This window comes from Panthera onca, chromosome F1 (assembly GCF_046562875.1).
Source record: "Panthera onca isolate mPanOnc1 chromosome F1, mPanOnc1 haplotype 2, whole genome shotgun sequence".
Lineage (NCBI taxonomy): Eukaryota > Metazoa > Chordata > Mammalia > Carnivora > Felidae > Panthera > Panthera onca.
In genome coordinates, this window is record NC_138355.1 from 62,952,593 (window position 1) to 62,979,223 (window position 26,631).

General features: G+C 47.1%; 1 protein-coding gene across 2 annotated transcripts in view; it reads left to right on the forward strand.

Moving 5' to 3' along the window:
- LMX1A (LIM homeobox transcription factor 1 alpha) overlaps nucleotides 1-26,631 on the forward strand; it is a 161,872-nt gene that overhangs the window by 3,907 nt on the left and 131,334 nt on the right. The gene's annotated exons all lie outside the window — the stretch shown is intronic.

A 26,631-nucleotide genomic window follows, 5' to 3' on the forward strand; every position in this document is an offset into this window, starting at 1 on the left:
CAGCGCGCCGGGCGCCCAGGCACCGCCCTGGCGGCGGGGGCGCGAGCGACGGCTCCCTCCACCGTGTGCTGGCCGGGTTTGCAGGCCTCGCGGGCTCCGACTCCGACTTGACGCACCTCCGTGGGGGCTCCCACCCCCACGAAGCCTGTTCCCATCTCTCCCCTTCACGGGGGTGCCCCCGGGGCTGCCAGGAGCTCAGGTCTCCGCGCGGGTTCCCACGCCGCCTCACCCGCGTGTCCGCGCCGCGCACGAGATTCGGGAGAGCGGTGTTCATGCGGTGCTCCCCGGGTGCTCCCGCGGCTTCCGTGCCCCGCGCGGCGCGCGTTACCCGCTCGGCTTTGTCCACTGGCGGTCCCCGACAGATTGGGCTCAGGGCGCTGCCGTCCCTCTGAGCTCCGCGCACACCCTGTGTGCCTTTTCTCTCACTGTCCCCGACCCTCCCGGCCCCGGTTCTCAAAAACTCTGGGGCGCAGGGGCAGTTAGGCCAGAAGCGGGGCCTGATTTGAGGCGCCCTCCTAGGTCCCGCATCTCCACCACCCTCCCCCCACTAATTCCCTTGTGGGTGTGGATTGCAGCCTTGCAGCGGATTCAGTTCTCTCCTGCCCACGGGAACGTTCTAGTGTGTTTTGAGGAGAATTAGGCGGCAGGTATTTAAGAAAGTAGATTATTTTGAACCTAGATTTCTGTAATGCCTAAAGCCTGGATGCGGCAGGGAAGAGGGAGTTAGAAGGATTTCCTGGTTCTCACCAGGCAGGCCCGGAGTTGCTGAGTGGGTCCGTGGAGAGGGAACTACTTGGCCTTGTCACAATGGCTAGTTCATAGGGACACCGACTTCTCAAAGCTGCGCAGGGCGGCATCGGAGGAACGCAAAGCCGCCGAAACGCAGGCCTCTGTTTTTGCACACTAGGATTGGTATCTGTGAGTGAGCGGATGCGCGTGCGCGCGGAAAATTCCGCATTCGTTACTGGTGCATAAAAGGGGCCCGCACTACTGAGGATAATCAAGGGAGGGGCAGTGTGCATGAAGTGCAGTGTCTATCGTGTTGTTAAAAACGCAGTGAGGGGGGCTGTGCAGAAATCTCCACGCAACAACGACAAAACGTTGAGAACGAGCACAGATCTTTTTTTTTTTTCCCCCAGTGTTTCCTGGGCTATGAGGTTTACCAAAAACTGGCAACGGCGTTTATACCCAGTGACCACACACACACAGTGTTTTTTCTGCCTCCCGGTGCTCCTTTGCCATAGTACATTTGAATTTCACCCTCACGTGGAAAGGGTACTGGGCATTCATGCTTGGAAAGATAACTTTACGTTTGTTAGCCCTAAAAAGAAGACATGTTCGATGTGGGGCGAGTTGGACAATCCAGAAACGTATAAAGAAATGAAAACACACGGACCACTTTACAAAGTGGTAATTATGGTTAACATTTTTTAAAGAAGACATGCCTGTATCTGTTCTTGGTTGTCTGTTTGCTGCCAGGGTGTCTGAGTGAAAAGTGCAATTTTTGGGGAATTAGGCAGATTTTGCCCACAGAACTTCAAGTATCACCTTTGGATAAAGCTTCTGGTGCATTGCTGGATTCCCCCCGCCCCGCCTCCCGCATCTTGCTTTTCATCTAAAGGTTTTGGGATTGTGTAGACCCAATCTTTATCTTTCTGCTTATAGATTACTGAAATGTCCACATCCTTCAGGCACAACACTAGCGAACTCAAAAGTATTGGAGCTTAGGAAAGGATTTGGGTTGTGAATTTCTATTCTGTTTGTTAAAAAAAAAATCACGAATCAAAGAAGGCCTGAGGGTCAACACAGCTGTCTGGCCAGTCAGATCTTCTTTAAGGAAGTCAGGCTGTGTCAAGAGGGGAAGAAACAGTTGTTGTAAAGTACTTAACACAACAATGTCCCTTCCATTTCAGCCCCCAGGTTTGGCCTCCGTTTGGGCTTATTAGCCCACTAGGGTCAGTTCTCCCCTCACAGCTATTTCTGCAAAGGGAAAATTGCAGGGATCAGCTTGCCAGCTGTTGGCCAGAACCAAGGAGATTTTGTAAAGGGGAGCGAGCTGCATTGTTGGGAGAGACGTTGGTGTTACGATGAGGGATTTTAATTTTAATTTTAACATATTTTCCGGAAACACAGACGTCAGAGTGGGGTTGCTTGTACTCTTTAACTCACGGCACGCTGTCAGCACTGGTCTGTGCCTACCCCTCAATTTCTTTTCTTTCTTTCGCTTTTTTCTTTTCTTTTCTTTTCTTTTCTTTTCTTTTCTTTTCTTTTCTTTTCTTTTCTTTTTTTTAGGATGAGGATTGTTTCTCCTCTGTTCTCCATCCCAATCCCATTCTTCTTCCAACAAAATGGGGTTTTAACATGTCTGATGATCTGAATGGCATTCGCACGCAGGGTAGTTGCTGTAGGAGAGGAAAGAGGTTGGTGTATTTGTTTCAGAATGTGGCTCAAGACAAAGTCCTTTATTCAGCAAGCTGTTTTCAGGCTTCCCTAGGTAAGTCCCCCGGCTGCCTCGGTGGTGAGAGGCTCTGAGATTGGATCTCAGAGCTGCCTTCAGGGGGCTTGCAGCCCAGCCCTTTGGCCTTCTGTGTTCTATCAACTTTCCCAGAAGCCTCTCCTAAGTGCAGACTAGGTGTTGCCTAGAAGCTCTCTGGCACGACCAGATCTTTATCCTCCAGAGGGACCATTCCGTTTCAGATGCTCCTCGCGAGACAGTCACAGAGAGCACTTTTCCTCTTTAATAAATAGATACTTAAAAACAGTTTTGCCCTTTTGGGCCAATGGGGAGGAAAATGAGATGGGAGAGAGGTGGTGGGACAGCATGGGGGTCAGCGAGGAAGCATGTCATAAAAACACAGATCGGGCAGTGCCCTGCTCTCCAAATCCACAAGTTTGAGTGCTTTTCCTACACCTTAAAATGAAAGCGTGTACGTATAGCTCACGTGCAGTCTTCAGTGAAGGTCACAAACATAATATTAAAGCGAGTTTATTATATTTATTTTGGCCATTTGTGCATTTCTGGCTGTGGGGCAGTTTTGCATTTGAATTATGAGCCCCCCCTCTTCTCGATGTCAGGTGGCCATCTAGAAAGTGGAAATTCTACCCTGTCAACTAGCTGTTGCACCTTCTTGGTGTCAAACACCAAATTTGTCTAATTAAAAAAAAAATGGAATTGACAATGGCAACCTTAGACACAGCCATTCATTTAAAACCTCGGGATGTTTTGCTAAATATTTGTCTCATACATTATGACACCCTTAGGAATCATTTATCTTCTGATCATCCAAAACAAATACATTTAGAGAATTGGTGGAGCTGTACTAAGCAATATAAAACACAAGGGTACTCTATAGGTGTGGACGTTTAAAAACTGAATTCAACTGTTTTCAGCGTTCCTGAAAGTTAGCAGACAACCAAAATATTTTCCAGCCTAGGGGACTTCTATTTATATAACTGTTGTTCCCTATTTAACTGAGTCCTCTATGATCTGGGTAGTTTGGAGTTTTCCCTGAATTTGTTCCAAACAAATAGTGTAGTCGGACTTTAGCTGGAGACAGAAGAGGCTGCTGAATCACGGGAATGTGGTAATACAATAGATAATTAAGCCTTCTGGAAGGGATCCCACATTTAAATCAAGTTTATATTGTTTCTTTCATGTGCCTGGCAGCTCGGTGCGTCAGCCGGGGCCCTCTCCTCTCACATATGAAGTTTATCATTATCCCTTAGATTGTTCTGGACATCCTAGGAGCAGTGTGGGATAGCTGCTGTCATCAGAGCTGTTCTCATAACATCGCAACTCCTCGCATGTCAGCAAATCCCAGGCCTCGGGAGACCTTTCCTCAGAGGGCCGCGCCATGTTTTCTCCCCTTTCTTGTGGAGCGGACCAATTTTCTGAAGACAGGGACTGGAATGGGACAAAGTGGATATCACGTTTAGAGCTTTCCCCGTACCTTGCCTTCGACCTGCTGATTGGCAGGTCCTCAGGAAAAAAAAAATGGCTGAGGTAATGAGCTCTATTAGGACCAGTAATGAACTAATTCTGCATTTTATCAAGGTAGCGTAGGATGTGTGTGTGTGTAGGGAGGAGAATTAGTGTGGTTTTATGACTGGGACATGACTTGGAGATCAAAATTGGGCATGCAGTTCCTCATAAAAGGAGCCTACCGATGAAATTACAGAGGCAATTGTTAGGGTTTTGTTTTTTTTTTTTTTTCTCCGCACTTTATCTTTTGTTGGCCCCACTCCTGGCATAATGAAATATAAGGAATATAAAAATCAAACACAGCGAGGTAATAAATTGATGTCTGCATTAAATTGCAGGGCGGTTTTAGCTCGGGATAAGCACCGTCCATGGGCTGTGGCATGTGTTGGTACAGGCCGCGTAATCTCTTTTTTTTTTATTTCAAGGGTGATTGGAAACAGTCCTTGCTTAGAGGTGTTTTCTCTTTTTATATGTATTGGTCCCTGGGTAGGACTTCCTTGGAATCTAAGACCTAACATTTTGAAATAAAATTAGACAGCACAAGTAGATATTAATAGTATTCTGGGAATTAGATATGAACATTGCTTTTCAGAGTAGGTTATGGGATTCTTTTGATCCTTAAGTGCGTGGAGCACATTATAAAAAGTTATGTATCCGATCCAGTTCTACTCACTCTGGAGTCCTGGGACTTTTGTCATCCACCTGGGCAAGGGATTGCTTTTGCTTTCAGATTTTAGGGACAAGAGCTTTCCTGAAAGTTCATTGCTTGCCTTGCTTTTCGGTTTCATTTTTCTTATTTCCAACCTTTGTATTAACCAAGATCCCATGACTGATTTTGGAGGAGCCTCGTCATCGTTGCTTTTTAATTCGGGAAAAATTGCTTTGGAGATAATGAGCAGGTGCCTGTTTCTCTAACGAGAACGATTCCATTTCTTAAATTATCAGCCTATGATTTTTTACGGTCAAAGAAATTATTTGGGTCACAGTGTTTACAAGTGAGCAAAGAGATGAGGATTTAAAATGCTCGTTATGTTTTCAGAACTTTGTTGAAGCTTCTTAGAGTAAATGCATGTGCAAAATGCCATTGTTGGATCATATCAAGTGCAAAATAACACCCATACTGAATCCCGTTAACTTGATTGTTAGGTACGCTTGTACAACACTAGGAAAAAAATGTGCAATCACATGGAAAGATTTGAAAATAATTTCTGCTGTGGGGCGCCTGGGTGGCTCAGTCAGTTAAGCATCTGCCTCTTGGTTTTGGCTCAGGTCATGATCTCACGGGTTCGTGAGTTTGGGCCCTCCCCCACCCCTCTTCAGGCTCTGGGCTGGCAGCATGGAACCTGCTTGGGATCCTCTCTCTCCCTCTCTCTCTGCCCCTCCCCGACTCATGCTGTCTCTGTCTCTTTCGAAATAAAGAAATAAACTTAAACAATATTAAAAATAATATCTGGGGGTGGTGTCGGGGTGGCTCAGTCGGTTGAGCGTCTGACTTCGGCTCGGGTCATGATCTCACGGTTCTTGAGTTTGTGCCCCACATCGGGCTCTGTGCTGACAGCTCACAGCCTGGAGCCTGCTTCGGATTCTGTGTCTCCCTCTCTCTCTGCCCCTTCTCCCTTGTGCTCTGTCTCTCTCTCTCTCAAAAATAAACATTAAAAAAAGAAACAAAAAAAATAATTTCTACCATAACTATGAAATCAGCCCTATTTTAGTGCTTTTCTTTTCTTTTCTTTTCTTTTTTTTTTTTAATATCTTTCCAATGTGGATTTTGCAGTGCCCTTCTGCGTCTTCAGAGGGAGGTTCTTAGGAAGACACTTGTGGGCTGGGATGAGAGGACTGGGGGCTTCTGGGCTGGAAGTGCCCCTCTCACTCTCTGCACAGAGCAAGGGGCTCCTCTTTTTCTCCCCCCTAGGAATACCTGGGTTTTTCTGTAAGTCTCTTAGTGACGTGTAGGACAGCACTATTGGCTGCAGCCCTTTCAGATCTGGTTTGGGAAAGTTGGTGATTTCAGGAGCAAAATGTAGAAACGGTTCTGATCTCATTGGAGGGCAGAGAAAAGAGGCCCTTACCTCCTGTGTGCCTGTTTTGCTGGAACCTACAGGAAAACTGGCTTGGTGCACCTTAGGATTTACAGTGCCTCCTTAGTGTTTTTTTTTTTTTTTTTTTTTTTTTTTTAATTTTCTTTTTTAACATTTATTTATTATTGACAGACAGAGAGACACAGAGCATGAGCAGGGAAGGGGCAGAGAGAGGGGGAGACACAGAATCCGAAGCAGGCTCTAGGCTCTGAGCTGTCAGCACAGAGCCTGACACGGGGCTTGAACTCACAAACCGTGAGATCGTGATCTGAGCCGAAGTCTGTCGCTGAACCAACTGAGCCACCCAGGCGCCCCACCTCCTTAGTCTTTTTGACTAGCATGAGGTGGGACGCTTTCATCAGTTTATCACAATTAGAATTAGTTACGTTACTGCTGCCCAGTGTCGGCTGCCGTTTTGTGTCTCTTTGTCACATATTAAATGACACTCAGCCAACTGTCTTGCTGAAATGAAGCGAACACCTTCCAAATGTCAAATTGTTATTTTAGTCAAGCACAATTATCTGTCTCTATATTTTTAACCAAGACGAAATTAATAAAATTGCTGTGGCCCTGGCATTAATTAGCAGGAGGATTAGATCTGTATCGGCTAAAAAGGAGGTGTAAACACCGTAATCTTGCTACATGTTTGTTTTCACACTCCTGAAAATAAATAAAATGAGACTTAGGGTAGGGATTAAGTTTCTTTTGGCATTAGACAGCAGATTCAATTGGAATGCGGCAGAAACACTGAAGTATTAGTGAGGACATTATGGAAGGAATCAAACTGGGGCCCTGCATCGGCTTCCCACCTTGTGTGTCTGCTTAGTCCCATCACAAATAACCCCATCTGGGTAGTTAGAAAAGATTTTGAAAACCTACCTCTGTGCTGTTCTCCTCGGTGGTGAACCAGGGCAGCTGAGTCACCTGTGGAGCCCGGCTGGCCTGCTTGGATTAGCCAGAAGAGAAGGAAACCATTGCCAGATTCCCCATGAGCGCACCATCATGTCGTAACAACTAAAAATACAAAACGGACCGTGCTTTTCCTAGTCCTTGAGCTAAAGCTCCGCGAAGGAGTTAGTCTGGTCTCTCCCAGCCTTTCGAGATTCTAGTTTGGGGGATCCTATTTTTGGATAACAGCAAATATGTCTGGCTTTTGTGACTCCAGTGTCTCCCCACCCTGTTAGGTTTGCGTTTTATCATTATTATCCTATCACGGACCAGTCCTGATAGATGCCTGGCCACTATGGATCGGCCTACCTTGCCTGACAGGCCCAATTAAACTCTGTGCATGTAACACATATCTGTAGCATCCAGCATTGCTGGGATTGGACCGCATGCTCTATCTAGCGTTCACATCTGGCCCCGTCCCATCCTGCCTCCCCCTCACTCCCCTATGCCCTGTGGAATTCTAGTAACTTGACTCTTGCCAGCATCAGATATTACTTAAATACCATCTCATCAACTGCCTCATTTTTTTCTCTCCCCCCCCCACCCCAACCCCCAGGCCACCCTTATGGACCATTGGTCCTCTTTTGATTTGCTCACTTGGAGGAAAGTAATCAGTCTTCTGGACATAAAAGTCCTAGTCCTGTCACACGGCCACCCAGTTACGGACCAGGGCTCAGCTCAGTAGTTGGCAAGGGGCGTAACCCTCAGGTTTGCATGATCCCATGACCATTGCTCTTTGGGTGACCATTTAGGGGCCCCTGACCATCTGCTGAGTGTGCCTGGTGCCTCCGTGGATGCCGCCTTATGCCCTGGCACTCTAAATGGATGTTTTTGGCGGGTCAGAGAGAAGCCGGTTAGGATTGTGATGGGATGTACAAGCACCGCCCCTCGTCTGCTTCTTTCTGCTTCTCTGCACGTGGCGCTTCTCCAGCCTGGAAGGAAGCATCCTTTATCTCTTGAGCACCAGGTTCTGCTGCTGCTGCTGCTGTGGGGACGGATCTTTCCCGCAGCCCCCTCTCCAGATCTATGGCCCTTCAGCTACACCACAGCCACGCCTTGACTCACAGTTGTGGTGCCTCCTCCCTATGGAGCCTCAGGAACCTTTAAAAGGATTTTTGAAAACAAAACAAAACAAAACACCCCCTCCTGAACTCCAGATTAGCCTCTTAAGCTCATTAAAGTTCCTTTAAATACCAAAATGTTGGGCTCCTGGGGACTATCCCCCCAAACCATATTTTCATTCTTCACATTGTTGTCATTCACTGTGCAGCAGATCAAGGGCAGCTCCCTCTGGGCCCAGAAACGGTCCCCTCTCTCTCTGCAGGAGGGTCCAAATATGTCTTTGTCTGAGTACTCGAATAGCCTGAACCTAACTAAGTATGAGCCGATGCCAGCTTGGCCTGGGGCCCCCAGCTCCACGCTGGAGAGGAGGTTGGTGTCTTTGGGGATAAGATGGGGCCCCACGAGGGGAATGGGCAGGTGAATGGAGAAGACGTGGCTTGTACAGTTTTCAGGAGCTTGGTAGTCACTGGGCCCCTCTCCGTCACTGGGGAGAACCAGGATGGATGAGTGCTCCGATGGCCCAGATTGAAAGGACTTCCCTCGTCCTGGAGAACGAGGCTGGCTTTGGGAGCCCTCTTTCTGGGACCCAGTAGAAACGCCAGAGCCCAGTTTCTGGATCGTCACAGTTCAGAGGTGGGTTTTTAGGGCCCTACCTGCCTTTTGCTCGATGCTCTCCCCTTTACTTCAGCCTCTTTTCCAACAAGCCTCCATAATACACCCACCCCCTCTCTGTCATTTCAGGCTTCCTTCCCTAAAGCTGGCTCTTGGGGAGAGCTTTCTGGTTTTGACAGTGGAACAAATCCTTTTTAACATAACCATCGAGAGTTTCCTCCCCTGCTGCTGGCTCCTCTCACCCCTTCTCCTCCTGCCCCTCCTCACATTGTAGCAGGGATTCCTTTGTACACACAGACAGTCGTGGCCGCCATCTTCGCAGGGATACGGGCACAGCTCCTCAGAGATGAAAACCAGTCGGCAGTGCCATGAGGTATACTTTGGAAACCCAGAGGGGAAGAACATTCCAGAAGACCCTCCCTTGCATTTCTTTGGCAGGAGTGTTTCTTAGTCCCTGTGTCTCTCTTTCCCTTGGGGCTCTGTGCACCTGGCCTCCCTAGATTCAACCAGAGCACTAGTGACACAAACCCATTTTCAGGATCTCAGCTCAGTCTTTCCTTCTTGCCTATCTTGTGCTGTGAACCCATCTTGTGACCTTTTAAATTTCATATTATCCTGTGTACAGGCTAGAGCCTGGTCTTGGCTGTCAAAGTGGGCAGGATATTATAAAATAATGCACGTTGGGATGTACATGAGAACGTGATATTCTTTCAAAGATACTTTTTTAACTCGAAGGGTGTTCATTCAAAAAGGAATGACTATCTTTCAGTAGAATTTTAGGTCATAGAACGGGACCAGTATATGGAGATAATTTTGGGCAGAAAGCAAATACTGTAACACTTTGTAGGGCGCCGTCCTGTTTGTCTGTATGTAAGGCTGGGCTGTGATTACACACCCACTCCTTTTCTTCTGGGTTTTGTTTTCTCCATGCTCTGCTGTTGGTTGGGGTCCTCCATTTCAGAAGTCCATATCCATAGATGGAAGGGGTTGGACAGGTGGCTATGGATGGTTTGGCCACTGCACAGCTCCCTCCATTACTGGAAGAATAATTGGGCACACATGTCCTACTGGCAAGAGATGTCTAAGCCACAACGTCCTTATCTGTATGAAGGAAGACGCTAACAACCTCATAGTGTTATTGTGATAATTAAATCAGAAAAAGAATAGGAAAAGCTTTTTGGTAAAATAAAGAGAGCTATACAAGTTGGGTATTACTGTTGATTTTTTTTTTTTTTTTTATGTGAGTCAATTAATACAGATTCTCAGGAGCTGTGCAGGACAGCCCTGTGTGGATTAGTGGCTAAGAGCATAGATTGTGGACACAGGGTATCTGGGATCAAATCCTTGCTCTGTTAACTCACTAGCCCCTTCCTTGTATGAAGGTCTTAACTTTCTCTGTTCCTGTTTTCTCTCTCTAAAATGGGGATAATGATAGTACCAACCTCATGGGGTCATTTAGGATTATTTATGAAGCGTGCAGGTCAGTGTTTTTCTCATAGGAAGTGCCATAAAGGGGTGTGTTACGAAAAGTGTATCCTTTTCTGTTTCTTTTTAAGATTTTTTTCATGGTTAAGCAATCTCTACACCTAACGTAGGGCTCAAACTCACAACCCTGAGATCTAGAACCACACGCTCCACTGACTGAGCCGGCCAGGAGCACAACCTCTTCTTTGACATTTTGGAAGAGCCTTCACGTGTATTATCTGTACTGGACCTCACAACAATTTTAAAAGTTAGATAAGAAGAGGTGTTTTTTTTTTTTTTTTTCCTCCCCCTGCATTTTATAGCCGAGGAAACTGAGGCTCAGAGGGTTTAAGAGCTTGCCTAAGGTCACACCGTTGGTAAAGAGGGAAGCTGGGATGCTGTCCCCAGCCGCTGACTCCTGGTCCAATGGCCTTTCCTCTAAATCACACCATCTGCTGCTTGAATTCTGGTGTGCACACCCCAGTGAGATCACAGTTCTCAGTTTGTCCTGTTGAACCAGCTCTTGGAAAACAAGTCCCCACCTGCTAGATACTGAAGCTTTCAGGCAGCCTTCTGACGGTCAGCTGTTTATAGATTCCCTGGCTTTAAAGGAAGTTTTCTGGATTTGGGGATGGCCTGTGTGTGTGTGTATGTGTGTGAGTGAGAAAGCTGCTAGGGTACACCCATCACTCCTGTTTATCAAACTCCACACACACAGAGCTGTCCTGCCCCCATCCTTTCCTGGCCCGGCCCATATGCATTGGTTGCCATTTTTCTCTAAGCTTAGCTCTTCTTCCCCACCGGAAGAATGACAAAAAGGCAGACAAGCATCCATTTTCCTTCTCTCCCGCTCCCAGAGTTTGCTATTGGTGGCTTGTTCTGGGAGCCTGTCTGCACATTTGGCAGCAGAACTGTTAAATATCAGATCTGGAGCCTTCCAAACATAACTTCCATTGGGACTAGCCAACAGCTGTCCATCCATTCCTTGGATAACCCTCTTCCAAGGTTTCTCCTGAACTGTGTTGTATTTCCAAGCAAGCCCCGGCCTCAGCTAGAAAAGATCCCGCTGTGTCCTGGTAGGAGGCTGATTTTCAGAATTGTTGACTGCATCTTGTTTATTACTTGGCCTGGCCGGATTAAAACAGGGATCATGGAATCTCTTTAAGGAAATTAAATATTCCTGTATGGTATTATTTCACTTGCCAGGGCGGACACTGGGTTCATTTAAAACTAGTTCCAGGATTTTTAGAGGGATGGAATGTATGTCTGAATTTAATCTCTGTAAACTGGCATTCGATGAGACTAGAGGGCTCAGGTACTACACGAGTAACTGCATGCATTTTACCGAGTTGTATGTGAATTTCTCAAATTGAAAATTAAACGAAATGTTATAAGCAGTTGGTTCATTAATTAAATAAATCACTCATTCACTTAATCAAACAGACTTATTAAAGTTCTCTATGTGCCAGGTATGTAAAAAGTGAGAAAATGAAGCACCGATGTATTAACAATCTAGCAGAGACCGTTTGGAGACATAAATTAAACAGATGCATAAGAGAAGAATAAGATTGTTTTGAAAGAGGCGTGGCCCGTAGGCCAGAGAACTAACTTAAGCCCCTTGGTTCCATTACTCTGTGCTATTCATTATCTTCGTAGAGCTTATCACAATATGAAGTATATTATTTGTTGCTTTATTGTCTATGTCACTGGGTCTTAAACTCTGTGAGGGCAGGGACCTTCCTGTTTTTGTTTCGTGTTTTGTTTCTCAATTCCCATGTCTCCAGCATCTTGCACAGTATTTGACACAGAGTAGGCATTAGACAAATATGTGTTGTTTGCATGGAGAAGTTAATCAGTGGGTGACTTCCTTGGGGGTGTTGTAAGAGCTTCATGGAAGAGGTGACAGACAAGAAACCAATAAATAACAGGCATATTTCAAGTTGTGGTCAGCACCAAGGAGGTGATGACTGGTAGATAGTAATACAGAACCAAGGGACACCAGGCTTGTGGATATAGTATCCTATAAGTCACAGGAAGAGGGGAGTGCCCAAGGAGAGGCCACACAGAAAGAGAAGACCACTGGCGTTTCAAGGAGCCTATCTGTGGTGGGATGGCAGAGGCAAGAAAGAATGCTAGAATGAGTGGGGTTTTAGAAGACAGGGCAGTGGTGGGGACTTTCCAAAAGTAGGGCTGCCTGTTTGGTCTTGGAATTGGAGTCATTGATAACCTTATCAAGGGTAGTTTCTCGGGGCGCCTGGGTGGCTCAGTTGGTTGAGTGTCGTCCGACTCTTGATTTTGGCTCAGGTCATGATCCCAGGGTGGTGGGATCAAACCTTGTGCCAGGCTCTGCACTGAGCGTGGAGCCTGCTTGAGATTCTCTCTCTGTCTGTCTGTCCGTCTCTCTTTCTCTGCCTCTCCCCTGCTCACTCATGCTCTCTCTCTCTCTCTCGGAAAAAAAGAGTAGTTTCATCAGAGGCATAGAAGGGATGGGACAACATTTTAATGGGCTGTAGAGTAAACAGTAGTTGAAGGGAGTGATATGGCCAGTTCTTCTGAGAAGGTGGACAGCAGAAGAAAGATCAGAAGGAAAAAAAGGCAGTACCTGGGGTGGAGCGAGAATGAGGGGAAGGTGTTGTAGGATGGGCTAGTTTTGAGCCTCCGTGATGACTAAGATGAGGTTAGCTGGGAAAAGGAGGAGGTTGGGGATCCAGGAGAGTGAGGGGCATCCAGTTGACAAAGGAGAAGCTTGGGAAAGGGGCAGGGATGCATGTGGGTCATGGTGTCTGGCCCCACTCTCCTCTTTTCCAACCGTTGATTCCCTTTGTCCTTTTGTGCCCTTCTCTGTGAATTAGCTGGAAGTGACACCCCAGAACAGAGGCCGACAGAAGGTGGGTCTGTTTTCTGTCACTCCTCAGGTAGCCACCGTCGCTTCCCACATTGCTTCCTTCCCAAGGCCACTCTGGTTCGTGGGCTTGAGGTGGGAGCCGAGTAAGGCTCCAGCCTGTGTCCTTCTTTTTCAGACACGAGTTGTCTTAATGTGAACCGCCCTCATCTATCATTTCTCTGTCTCCGCTCCTCATCAGTCAGAACTCCATTTGGTTACAGTGTGGTCCAAGGTCTGCTCCGTGCGGTTGGCTCCCCGGGACAGGTGTGCAAGCCTCCCCAGGCCTGGAGCTGGGCATCTGTGCTTGGCACCTAGACCCTCCACATGCCTGGCAGTTGAAGGGCCTTTGCTTGCTGATACTCAGGAGAAACCCGAAGAGAAGAGCATCCAGGATGGGGACGCTGTCCTCCTTGTTGGCCATGGCGGCCCGGTCTCTCCACCTGGCCATCGCTGATCATAGTCTCATTCACATGATTGGTTGGTGTGTTAACTTAGACTGGAGACTAGAGTGAGCTGGAAGACAGCGGTGGGTTTTTTCCCCCAGAATCCTTCAGCCATAATCCTACCTTTGGCTGGGTGGGCCTGGGCAAATCACTTGATCTCTTTGAAATTTTATGGTTTGCCCCAGTGCCTTGACTTTGAGCTCTCTGACGCGTGGAGCATGGTCACAAACTGTCTGAGGTGTGCAGTGAGGGAGGGGTAACGTTTTTGAGAGAGAGCAATGTATAAGGTTCGGTACAAATCGTTCCTTGGGTCTCGGGCTGTCACACCCCTATGACCTTAGGGATGAAAAGGTGAGGGTCATGAGGGGCTAGACCCCTCAACTTAGTAGAGGACTGAACTAAAACTGATGCTACCAAGGAAGCTGAGTATTTTTCAACGGCCCTGCCTCTGTGGCCAGTCAATTCGGTGGGAAAAGTCAGTGACAGGTCATTTGATATCATAGCTACTCAGCTGATTCATAGAATGAATTTTTCTGCTTGTCAGCCGGTTGCCGCGCTTGGTTTAGACCGAGCTCCTCACTGCTAGAAGGGAACACGGTGTGGAGAGCTGCAATACAAATTTCGACGCTTCATGATGTATCATTTTTTCAATTTCCCTGTTGACAGTTAAAGAGCAAGGGCCAAATGGACTGCATTCTTTTAATGGACACCGTGGGATTGTTGGAAAGCCATTAGTAGCCAAGCCTAGTTGATATCAGCTCAGGTGAATGCTCTTCCTCACTGGCCCCTTTCCCTCAACTCAATTATTAAAGGATTACAGGACTTCCCCAATGAGTTCCCTTAAAAATTTAATGATGTACAGTGTTGCAGGGGTCGAACTGTTACGATGCAGTGATTCAGCTTTGTCCTGATACTGCCGGTGAATCAGAGAGAAGAGAAGGTTCCAAAGCTCACACTACCTGTAATATGGTAAGACCCACCAGCAGTAAAGTCACATGCTGTGGCGTCTAGGCAGCTCATATCCCTGACTTTTTGCCAGATTGAGCCAATTTCTGTGGACAGGATGGAGGGAGAATACGTCCTGCCTGTGGTCTTCCGTCCAGAGAGGACTTACTCTTTCCCAGGTTTGAATAGTGTTTTTAGGAGAAGTTAATGGAGAGATATGTATTTAAGGGGTCATTTTGTTCTCAGCGGTCACTTTTGGCCTTCTTGAACATGAAGCATGGGCTTTGCGTTGCCCTTCTGCTTTTGTTTTCTTTTTGTTAAGGTTTATTCACTCTTCAGAGACAGAGAGAGACAGAACACGAGTGGGGGAGGGGTACAGAGAGAGAGAGACACAGAATCTGAAGCAGGATCCAGGCTCTGAGCTGTCAGCACAGAGCTCGACGTGGGGCTCGAACTCACGAACCGTGACATCATGACCTGAGCTCAAGTTGGCCGCTTAACTGACTGAGCCACCCAGGCGCCCCTTGAGTTGTCCTTGTTCTGGGGGGGGGCGGTAGTAATACACACACACGTGTGTGACACACTGTCCCCTTGTATATCTGGGGATATGCATATGTGAGATCACTGGACCAAGTCAGAGGTGTAACCTGTGGCGGGAGAACGGAGTCACCCCTTTGTAGTTTCTGTGGGACCCAACCCATGTCCTCAGACTCATCAGCATCAGTGGATAAATAGTGAGCTGACAGCCCTGAGGAAGCTTCAAATCCGTGGACATCAGTGCGCAGTGAGTGTTCTGGATGTGCGGGTCGGGTCTGCATTGGGGATGCAGCGAGGGGTGAGTGGCTGGCACTTTCCAGGTTGGTGGCACCTGTCTTAAGTGCCATGTCTCCATGTACCTCACTGACAGCCTAGTTGATGAACCAGCATTTAGAAGCCTCTATCTCAAGGGTTATTTCTAATTTTAAAGCCCTATTTCGTATAGGATCTCCTGTTTTCTTTTTCCCTTCCTTCCTTCCTTCCTTCCTTCCTTCCTTCCTTCCTTCCTCCTTTTCTTTCTTTCTTTCTTTCTTTCTTTCTTTCTTTCTTTCTTTCTTTCTTTCTTTCTTTCTTTTAAATCCCATTCCTTATTTGGCTACTCTACCATTGGAGTTCAGGGGCCCCTGGGTGGCTCAGTCGGTTGACTCTTGATTTTGGTTCAGGTCATGATCCCAGGGTTGTGGGATCAGGCCCCGCTCAGCATGGAGCCTGCTTAAGATTCTCTCTCTCCCCCTCTGCCCCTTTCCCCCGCTCACATACTCTCTCTCTAAAATAACAAAAGAAAACAAAACAAAAAACCAAGAAAAGCCCCCTTAAAGTTGGGATTCAGGACATCATCATTTTTTAGGTATAGTTTTCAATTTTCCCTTCTAAGAGGTACATCTGCCTTGATTCAGTTTCTGTTATCTCTGCTCTGAATTTTCCATTTAATTAAGAATATTGTTATAGTGAGGGCAGCATCTAGAACTGTGGTCCTATCCCTCAGTTTTGGCCAGCCTGAAAAGTAAATTTTACCTCATTCACTTATTTACCTATTCAGCATATTTATTGCAGACCTACTCTATGCTAGGCGTTGGTACAGGCCCTTGGGAGAGAATTGTGAACAACGAAGAGAGAGCCCCTGACTTAACAGAGCTTACGTTCTAGAGAGGAAGGAAGATAGTAAATAAACAAAAAACACCTTCCTCCTAATGTCCACAAATTTGACTTTTCCTCTTGCCCAAATACCTGTCCGTTTAATGCTGAAACCCACCCCTACAATCACCACTACCGCATAACGTGTCTGTATCTTCTCTTTTGCCAGCCACTAACCACCTTCCAGCATATGCTGTAATTTACGTTTTTATTATGTCAGTATATCATCTCCCCCATTGGAATGTGAGGCTCATGAGAACAGAGCCTGGCACATAGTTTTGTTTACTAGTCCAGTGCCTGGGACATAATAGGTACCGTATGCTCACAGTAGAAGGCTCAGAGTGAGTCGTTGATAAAGCTGTCTCATACCAGCGCTAAACAGAGGGGCAGACAGGAGGAGATTCCAGGACATTCCCCTGAGCCGAGTACTTCACTGAATTGGCAAAGACGCGAGGGGAGAGGGGGCAGAGGGGGCCGTGGGAGCAGCAAGACTTTCCTTGGATGTGGACAAGATAACGTATTGGCTCCTAAGCTCCATTATTTTATTCCATAGAAGCCAGAAAAGAGGGGAAAGTGCCGAGGGGACAAGTGAGTGAAAAATCTAAGAGTGTTGATACTTGGAGACTCTGGAGTAGAGGTTTTAAACCTGGGTTTTGTTTCAGGATATCCGTGAGTCCCTTGAATTATTTTCCCAGAAGTGTGTGTGTGTGTGTGTGTGTGTGTGTGTGCACGCGCATATGTGCACGTGTGCTTTTCTGGGTCCGTAGATTTTGTCAGATCCTAGAAGCTGCCTGTGATCCCCGAATGGATGAGAATTAGTGACATGGGAGAAAGGAAAGTGTGAGGCACATTCTCATATGGAGGTTATGAGAGTGGAGGGCAGAAAGTCAGACACACCCCCATCTCCCCACATGGATAAGGGTTCCAATGTCAGCTCTGTTACCTGGCAAATCAACCTCTGAGGAATCTGCCTCAGAAACCGAGACAGAGGCTTAGTCTCTTTCAGAAACTATCTCTTTATGTTTCAGGGACTAAAGATTATGTGTGTTTATACAGCATCTAGTAAAGATTCTCAGTAGATGGCAGCTAATTATACTAATAATTTACTCACTAATGTTCAGCACTGCCAGCCAATTGTAGGTTATGCCCATATGGGCAATTTTCTTCTCCTACCAGTGGTTTGTTTCTTTCATTACTTTTAAACCTCAGCATCACTTTTCTAAGAATTCTCAGTGGATATACCTAATATTTTAAAAGGACATAAAGGCAGACAGATTGCCTTGTAAAGTAAAAACACATCAGATGCAAGAAAGAAAAATCAAGAGCAAAAAATACTTGGTTTGAGAACAGGAGCTTTCAGAGAGATAAAACCTATTTCCCATTGTTGGTTTATATAAACTGACTGATAAACTTAAGCTGCAGGCATCCAGTATTTATTTGTTACATTAATCCTAAACTGAAAGATAATTAGCAAATTTGTTAAGTAGGCTTATGTTTGCCCTTCTTTGCCAACAATTATGATCATCTGTTGGCGACTGAAGGTTGAACTGAGTCCTTCTGACTTAATCACAGCTGTCAGGAGGAAATAATACAGTTGAATTTCACAAACGTGTGAACTTTCTAGGTCTCATATTTAACAGAGGCTTAGTCTTTTTCAGAAGATACCCATAATGATGAGACTTATTAAGGTATTGACTATCCCTTTTTTAAAAAAAATTTTTATTATTATTTTAGAGAGAGAGAGACAGAGACAGAGAGAAAGCAGGGAAGGGGCAGAGAGAGAGGGAGACACAGAATTGGAAGCAGGCTCCAGGCTCTGAGTGCTCAGGACAGAGCCTGACGCAGGGCTGGAACTCACAGACCACGAGATCATGACCTGAGCTGTAGTCAGCCGCCCAACCGACTGAGCCGCCCAGGCGCCCCTGATTATCCCTTATTTAAAAAAAAATCTTTATTTATTTTGAGAGAGAGACGGAGAGTGAGAATCCCAAGCAGCCCCATGCTGGCAGCATGGAGCCCGATGCGGGGCTCTATCTCATGAACTGTGAGACAGGGACCTGAGCCAAAGTTGGATGCTTAACCGACTGAACCACCCAGGCGCCCCTGTATTTTATTTTTAAAGTCACAGTTTCTCTCAAGTCTCCTAATACTTACCCTGAAGGCACCATGAAAACTGCTGGCAATGGACACTAAGAGCATAAAAGAGAGAAAAGTCTGGAGAGCCTGTGATAACAGACACTATGGCATATAGTCACCATCCCAGTCTCATTTAAGATGAGGAAATTGAGGCTCACAGAGGTTGCACAGTGGCCCCAGTATCACCTGGTTTCTAAGGGGTGTAGATTCTAAGGGAATCAGGCTCAGGCTTTCCAGAGCTCTCTGCACATGTCACAGATGCTTTGTCTGTGTGGCAAAGCCCTGAAGATGCTGTGTGTTCTCATTGCCAGGTTGTGTGGAAAGGTCATGCCAGTCCCTTCTGTGGAAATTTAAATTCAAGCAGTTCTGGGACAGTTCTGGGGTTTAAGTCACCCTAAGAATATGTTAAATGGTTAGCCTGGATACAGTTGCACAAAGCTGACAGAACAGTGATGGAGAAACAAAATCAGCAGGGATGAATGTGTTGACTTGGTAAGTGGTTCCTTGTATCATTTTGTCTGGGTTTGCATACATAAATCTGACCATTAATTACTGTAATTTACCTTGAGCATAAGAAATATTTGTATATTATGTATATGTATATATGATATGTATGTATAAACATGTAAACATGTGGAATAATTAGATTTTAGTGATGGAAGATACTTCATAGATTACGGATGGTATAATGGTGAAAAACAGGAGACAAGATTGCCTGATTTCTCATCTTCATTACAATTTTTTTTAATGTTTATTTATTTTTGAGAGAGAGAGAGAGAGAGACAGAGACAGAGACAGAGTGTGAGTGGGGAAGGAGCAGAGAGAGAGAGAGAGACAGAGACAGAGGGAGACACAGAATCCGAAGCAGGCTCCAGGCTCTGAGCTGTCAGCACAGAGCCCAACATGGGGCTCGAACCCATGGACTGGACCATGAGATCATGACCTGAGCTGAAGTCAGACACTTAACTGACTGAGCTACCCAGGCACCCCTCTAATCTTTATTTTTAAAGTAATCTTCTATAGATGGCATAGAGCTGAGTCTTTCTTTTTTTTATCCATTCTGACAATCTCTTTCTTTTAGTTGAAGTGTTTTGTCCATTAGTATTTATTGTAATTATTGATATAGTTGGATTTCAGTCTACTGTTTTGCTATTTTTATGCTATATTATTTTCTGCTTTGTTTTTGCTTTCTATTTATGCACTCTATTGTTTTTTTTTGAATTCATTTCTCCTTTCATGCCATCTTTCATTTAATGGATTTTTAAAAGAATTTTATCTTAATTTACTTATTGACTTTTTAACTATATTTCTTTAGGTTATTGATTTTTTAAATGGCTGTTCCCAGGATTATAATATGCATCCCTAACCATTGATATTATACCATTGCACATAATACTTAAGGACCTTGCAACTGTGTATGCCCATTTACTCTCTCCTTCTATTCTGTTTGCTATAGTTGTCAGATTTCTTTTCTCTATTCTTTGGATTGTGTAATTTCTATTGATCTGTATGTAAGTTCGTCAGCACTTTCTTTGTCATCTTCAAGCTGCTGTTAAGCCAATCCAGTAAATTTTTAAATTTCAGATATGGTACTTTTCAGTTCTGAAGCTCATGTGTCCAATAACAGTAGCCATTAGCAACATATAGCTATTTAAATCTAAATGAAATACAATTGAGTACAGTGAAAAATTCAGTTCCTCAGTTGTACTAGCCCCATGGTAAGTACTCAATGGTCACATGTGGCTGGGGGCATTATATTGGGCAACAGAAATGTAAAAAATTTCTATAATTGCAGAAAATTGTATCGAACAGTTTTATTATAGAATCTCTATTTGATTCTTTTTTATAGTTTGAATTTTTTTGATATTTCCTGTCTTTTCCCTCTTTTTAAGCTTTTTTTTTGTTGTTGTTTTTTTGTATATACTTGAGCATAGTTACAATAGATGCTTTAAAATCCTTGTCAGATAATACTAATATCTGGGTCATTTGGGGGTTAATCTCTGTTGATTCTCTTTTCTCTTAAGTACGGGTCATGTTAATGATATTAGGTTGTGCCCCGAAAATGGCACATTATAGGTAACCCGAATTCTTATGCTCCTTCAAAGAGTAGTTGTATTTTAGGAAGTTTCCGATGGGCAGCTAGCTTGGTTGAACTCCAGCTGTAAACTCCGACTGTTCTATGGTGAGCTACAGCTAGGATCTCAGTTCAGCATTTTGATCCTTAATTGGGCTGCTTGGAGTCTACCCAGTGCCCCTGGGATCCAGGGGCTACCTAGAGGTTTAGGCAGAGCTTATATGTTAGAATTTGGGGTTCCCCCTGTGGGTCTCTCCAGGTTTTCTTTCCCACTTTTAGCTGCTGTGGTTGCCCCAGATTCTGTCTTCTGGTCCTTTCTGTCAGTAAGACGGGGGTTCTTCCATCCGAGGTTCTTAGTCACTCTGTGTGACTAAAAGCTGTCAAAACAGGAACATCACCCAGTTGTAGTCCTTTCTTCCATGTGCCGACTTCCCTTCAGTGTCTGCTTTTGGTCATTATCTGGCATCTTCACATAGTTATTTTTTATATTTTGTCTAGAGTTTCTAGTGATGTGTAGGGGCGGGTGGTTGGTCAGGAAGAGCTACTCAGTTTACTGGAATTTATAAAGAGTTAACTCTTTATAAATTATTCTGTTTCCATGGGACCTGATTTTTGGGGAGGTAAGAGGGCAGTCTGACAGATTTTACTAACAGCCTTTTCTGTCAAGTGCCACTAGAATTTTTCTTCCCCCCGTTTTATTACCTTTCATTCACCTGCATCACTGTAAGGCTCTTTGGAGGGGGGGAGTTATTTTGGCCTGTGGCCACATACTACCTTCAACTACATTGCTCTGTCCTCTTGTCCCATTTCACGGGACTGTCTAGTTTCACTCCCTTTCCTTCCTTCATGAATTAGCCTTTCCAGACCCGCGTCGCGCTAATTGCCCTTCACTGAGTGGTTGGTGACATGTTTTGGGGACAGAGAGGCCCAATCTGGCTGCAGAGGTGTGGGTGGGTCACCCCAACAGGACTGTCTCTCACCATGGGGCCAGGTGTATGCTTGATGCATACTGATACGGCCATGAGCATCATTTTGTTTTGTGAGATTTCTGCCCCAGAGAGACAGATTGCTTCTTCTCCCCTGACAGTTGCAACGTGAGCCAAGATTGTCTGGGGGAGCTGTATTCCTTCTGTGGGGGTTTGAGATAAGACAGGAGGCCCACGAGAGTGAGGTAATATGGCATGCGTCTCTCTTCATTATTCAACAGGAAGCCTAGAACTCATTGGAAGATTCAGGTCTGCCTTGGCCGTCTCTGGGAATGCGACAGACGGGCACAAGGCGAATATTTCTGCTGGCCCCCTTCCCTGAGGTTCCCCCGCGTGGCGGCACCTCCCTCGGGCTGCTGGCCAGCGCGGGCACAGGTGCACACACCCTGAAGGTGGCCCTGCCAGCCGAATCACCTGTTCTCAGTCTTTGCCGGCTTCCCGGCCAGGTGTCGGGACAGATTTGTATCCGGGTGGGGACGCTCCAGAGGTACAATGGGGAGCTCGCGTTTCCGGAGCTGTGGGGCTTGTATCAGACTCATGTGTTAACTGTCCGCTCTCGGGAGGTGGCATGATGGGGCTGCCTTTGTGCCCCGCGACAGAAGGGGAGACCTTCCTAGCTCTGCGCCCTGCTGCTGTCACAGGCTGACAGGTCGTGGCTGGGGCTGGGACTAACAATCACCACCCTCTCCCCAGCACTCATCGCGGGAGCAGATACTTGGCCCCGTGGGCAACTGATCAAAATCCAGAGGTTTCTGTGTGAAATTGTGAGAAAGTGCCAAGCAAGGGCACAGCTTGGTGTTTTTGTTATGGGGTCTCCCCCCCACCAGTTTGTGTCCAATGCTCTTTCTGCTCTCCTGGCCACTCTTATTGCTTTTCCTTCCCCTCCTCTGGACCCGGGAGCCAGAGCACACGAAGCCCCACAATTTCCAGGCCTCCGTAGCCGGTGGAAATATTTTCCATTAAAGTTCCTTGTTGGGCCCTCTAAGCAGAGTAGGTGGCTGCTGAGGCAGCTCTGGCCTCTCCCCACCTTTGAGAAATCCCCAGTAAAGGCCTCTGAGTGAGAAGGATTTACAATTGAGACAATGCTGCTTTCACAGCTTTTAATCACACTTGACTCCTTCCAAAGCCTCCCGCTGGCAGGAGCTACCTTGCTGAAAAGGGACGGGATCTGGGCTGAGCCCCGTGAGGGAGGCTCCAGGCGGGCGGGCGGGCGGTGTGTGTGTGTGTGTGTGCAGACCTTGCGTGGCCCAGGGTCTGAGGTCCCCTCCCTGGCCGAGGAGTGCTGCCCAAAGGAAACCTGAGCCGGCCCGTGGGCAGTCACTGCCAAGTGCAGTGTTTGCGGCAACACAGGATGGCCGCCCTCGCGTCTGGTGTCTCCTCGAGTGGGCGCTGGGACAGGATTTGAGGGCAGTGCTCAGCTCCAGGACATAGCCACGGCTCTGCTCCCGCCTCCTGGGTGTCCTGCACACCTGGAGGGCTGGCACGACAATTCGGCACCTGTCTCTCTCTCTCTCTCTCTCTCAAGTCAGGCTTGCCTCTGTTGAGGAGAGGATGACCCGGAGCTTTTTCGGGGTGTCCACATCGCAGCAGCTCCTTGAGCCATGGCTGGTGCCCGTAGTTGTTCGGGATGATATGCAAAGGTAGCGAGCATGAGCCCGTGATTTGGGTCGGGATCTCTTCTCTCCTTGGGGTGCTGCCTCTTCTTCCTTCTGGCCCTTCTGCGGTCTCTCCCCGTAATCCCTGTGTCTCTTGTACCTACCTTCTCGCCACCAGTGAATTCATCCACTCCCCTAATTTCAGCTGGTGTCCCGAGGAGAGTGACTTTTGACTCAGAAAGCTCCCAAGGCCACCTCTACGCTAGCCTCTAGAGCTGTGTTTTCAATGGCCTAGTAAGGAGATTTTTAAAAAATAGGTGTTTATTCATTTTTGAGAGAGAGTGAGCACACGCACGAGCTGGGGAGGGGCAGAGGGAGAGGGAGAGAGAATCCCCAGCAGGCTCAGGCTCTGAGCTGTCAGCACAGAGCCCGATGTGGTGCTTGAACTCGCGAACCGTGAATCTGTAGGTTGAGCTGAAGTGGGATGCTTAACCTCCTGAGCCACCCAGGCGCCCCCTAGCAAGGGGATTTGAAGCTGAGTTGTTGGGCCACAGAGGTTACCGTTGGGGTCGTGCATCTCAGCCTGTTTGTCATGGGAGGGGGCCCGCCCTGGGCATTGGAGGGTGTTTAACAACTTCCCTGACCTCTGCCCACTAGACAGATCCAATCTCAGTCACGGCAGTCAGGGCCATCTCTTAACAACGCCACATTGCCGGATCTTCCCCCGGGACAAAATCTCCCCCACGTGAGAACCACTGGGGTGTGGCGATCCTGGCCACTAAACCAGGAACCACAGGGCACTGAGCAAGTTCGGGGAAATAGAGGACTTAGGTGTTCGAGATTCGATACTGAGCGTGTTGGCAGAAAACAGCACGAGGAGGGCCTGGGAAGGGCCAGGGAGGAAAAGGATGCAATCACCGTGGAAGGACGCGCGGGGGATCAGGAGGCCGGGCGGTGGAGGGTCTCCTCTGAATGCCTGCCCCAGTCACGTGACTTAGGTGGGCCCCCAGAGGAGAAGCTGGCCCAGGTGAACTGCAAGGCTCTCCTGCCTGTGGCTCTTTCCGCACTGGTTTCACACCACTGACCAATTGGAAAAGGCTGCCCTTATGGATGGAGCTGTCCCTTCACAGGGGCAGAAAGCAGGTTAAAGGGAGAACAGACTGGCTGGGGGTCTGGGGACAGTCATAGCGGATATCGTCCCCGTCTTCAGGTCTTCCTAGCTGATCCTCAGAGAACCACACATCACCCAGAGGGTGCGGGGAAAGACTGAGCCTCGGAAGCCGTCGTATGGAAATGGGGCTCACTGTCGGCTCAGGCACATCCAAAACCCAAGTGCCTTCCCTCCCAGCTCATCTGCCCGCTTTCCTTCCTCCCCGTCTCCAGCCCCTTTAATCACCATTTCCAGCCAGCCTACTGGAAAGATCTGGGAGGCTGGTGATGGATTTGACTGAACAGTGTGTAATATAAAAGGGCAGAGCTGAGCCTGCAGGGACCGGGGGCTGCACGAGCTCCAATATTGCTTCCTCTAGCAGGGCAGTGCCGGGGAGCCCCTCTGGGATTACTCACACATTATTGCTGCCACCGGTGAGGTGGGGGCGGCAGGCGAGGGGGAGGGTCTTAGGCTAGCTGCCTACGAGGCCCAGAATAACAACAACAATAATAATGGCGATATTTTCATAATAGTAAAAATAGTAATAATTGTGCTTTCCAGGTTTATTAACTTTGGGAAGTCTGGTTTATTAACTCTCCTGGCTTATTAACTTTGCGAAGTCTTTGCTCGTCATAGCATCTGCCTGAGGCTTGCGGGTGTGTTTGAGTTCATCAGTCTCAGGCTCTCTAAGAGGAAGAGGGGCACGGGAGAGAGGGGAGGGGCAGGAGCGGTGATATTTGAAGTAATTAGACTTTATTGAAATCAAATGCCCGGGCAAGGAATGGTAATTAACTGAGAGAGGAGAATGCTCTGTTCTCTCTCATCCAAGGACCGTGGGGCTGTCAGAGATTAGCCTCATCTTGGGGCCACTGGATAGCTTGTGGAAGGCTGTGTTGGAAGGAGCGTTTTTATTTAAAAATAGAGATCTCAACTGAACAAGGTAGGAAGGCAGTGTACCTTTTTTCCCCCTAGTTACCACTGGTGCAAAATACAAAAAAAGGAACAAAATCAAATGAAAAAGATAGAATGGCCTGATTGGAAATTCACCTTCTGTCTCTGAAGTAATTCACTAGTACAGATAATCCAAGATCCACTAAATAAGGGAAGAAACTGATTAGGCAGGTCTGGAGAGGTCAGGTAGAAAGCTGTTGATGAGGATTGTGGTGAGGAGGATGATTTGGGGGAGAAATTTCACTATTTTGAAACTCACATGATGGCACTGGGCTTAGGAACCCGGTAGACTGGGTTTCCTTGGGTTCCCTCTGGGGGGGGGGGCGGTGCAGTTACCTTTGGAGGGTTTTAGAAGTGAAAACCATCTGTGGAGGCCATCTGGGGGCTCAGGGCTGGGACGGGCGCCTTGCAGAGGCACTCAGCTCAACTTAAGGAAGACTTCCTAACACTGCTTTTGAACGTGGAGAGAGTGAGTCCCTTATTCTAATGGAGGCATAGAAGGCATCCCAAATCCTTGAGTTCAAAAAATATTTTCTGTCTGCTGTCTTTCAGCTGGCCTAACTCGATGACTTGGAGATCAAAAGAGCATTGGATCTGGAAGCGGGAAACCAGGTTTAAGACACCCTTTGAACCTGTGTTTCTTCACGTGTAAAAATGGGGCAGATGATGTGTGGCGGGGTTAGTAGAAGGATTGTATGAGATGAGCAAATCTGAGTCCTGCTTTGTATACTGTGAAGAGTTCTATACCTTTAAGGTTAAGAGTGATTATTGTTATTATGAATATTTATCATTGTTTTAGGCGTACGAGCCTCCACAGTTTTGTAGTAGCAGACATTCTTTTTCTCCCAGCCTCTCTGGTGGGTTTGCTGTACTGTTCGCCCTCTTGGTGCTGGACGATAAAGAGCTACTCTGTCAACATTGACACAGGGATTTCTCTGTGTCTGGATGTATTCAATCAGTAATTTCACTTGCAGCTTCTTTTGTCCGTGTGCTGAGACTCCTGGCCAAAATGCACTGTGGACACGCAGAGGCTCCCCTGTATTACGGGGATTTACTTCTAATTAGGAGAGTATCAAGTTGAGAGCCGGGCCCCTCATCAGGGTAGAGCCACTCTTGGGCTGGTGGAAGGAGGCTTAGCTTGGAGCCCTGGGTGGACTGTGTGGTCCGGGCCCGACAAAACCCCAGCTTTCAGCCCCAGGTGGGCCTCGGTGTCCCCGTGCTCACTCATCTGTGCTCACGCCTGTCACCTTCTGCAGGTGGTCTGTCCAAGGAGGCGGGGCCTTCTGAGTAACGGCCCCACTGACCACTCATTCCCCCAGATCTGCCGGATGCCTGCTATGTGCCAGGCACTGGCCTTATTTTAACAAACCACCCTTCTCACCGATTGACATCTGAATTAGGCTGCTGATGTGGCCACACCGGAGACTGGGAGATGATGTGGGTGAACTTTGCTCTATTTAGAACACCGATGACAAACGGATAACTGGGAGCATTTGGTGGGCACCTTCCATTCACTTAAACCTTATCCATTCAGCAAATGTTCGCTGTACTGTGGTTGGGCGAATGGAAGGGAAAACAAGAAACAAGATCTTTGCCTTTTAAGGTGTCTTGTGACCTGATGCTGGAGTTGAAAGCACAGATGGGAGTGAA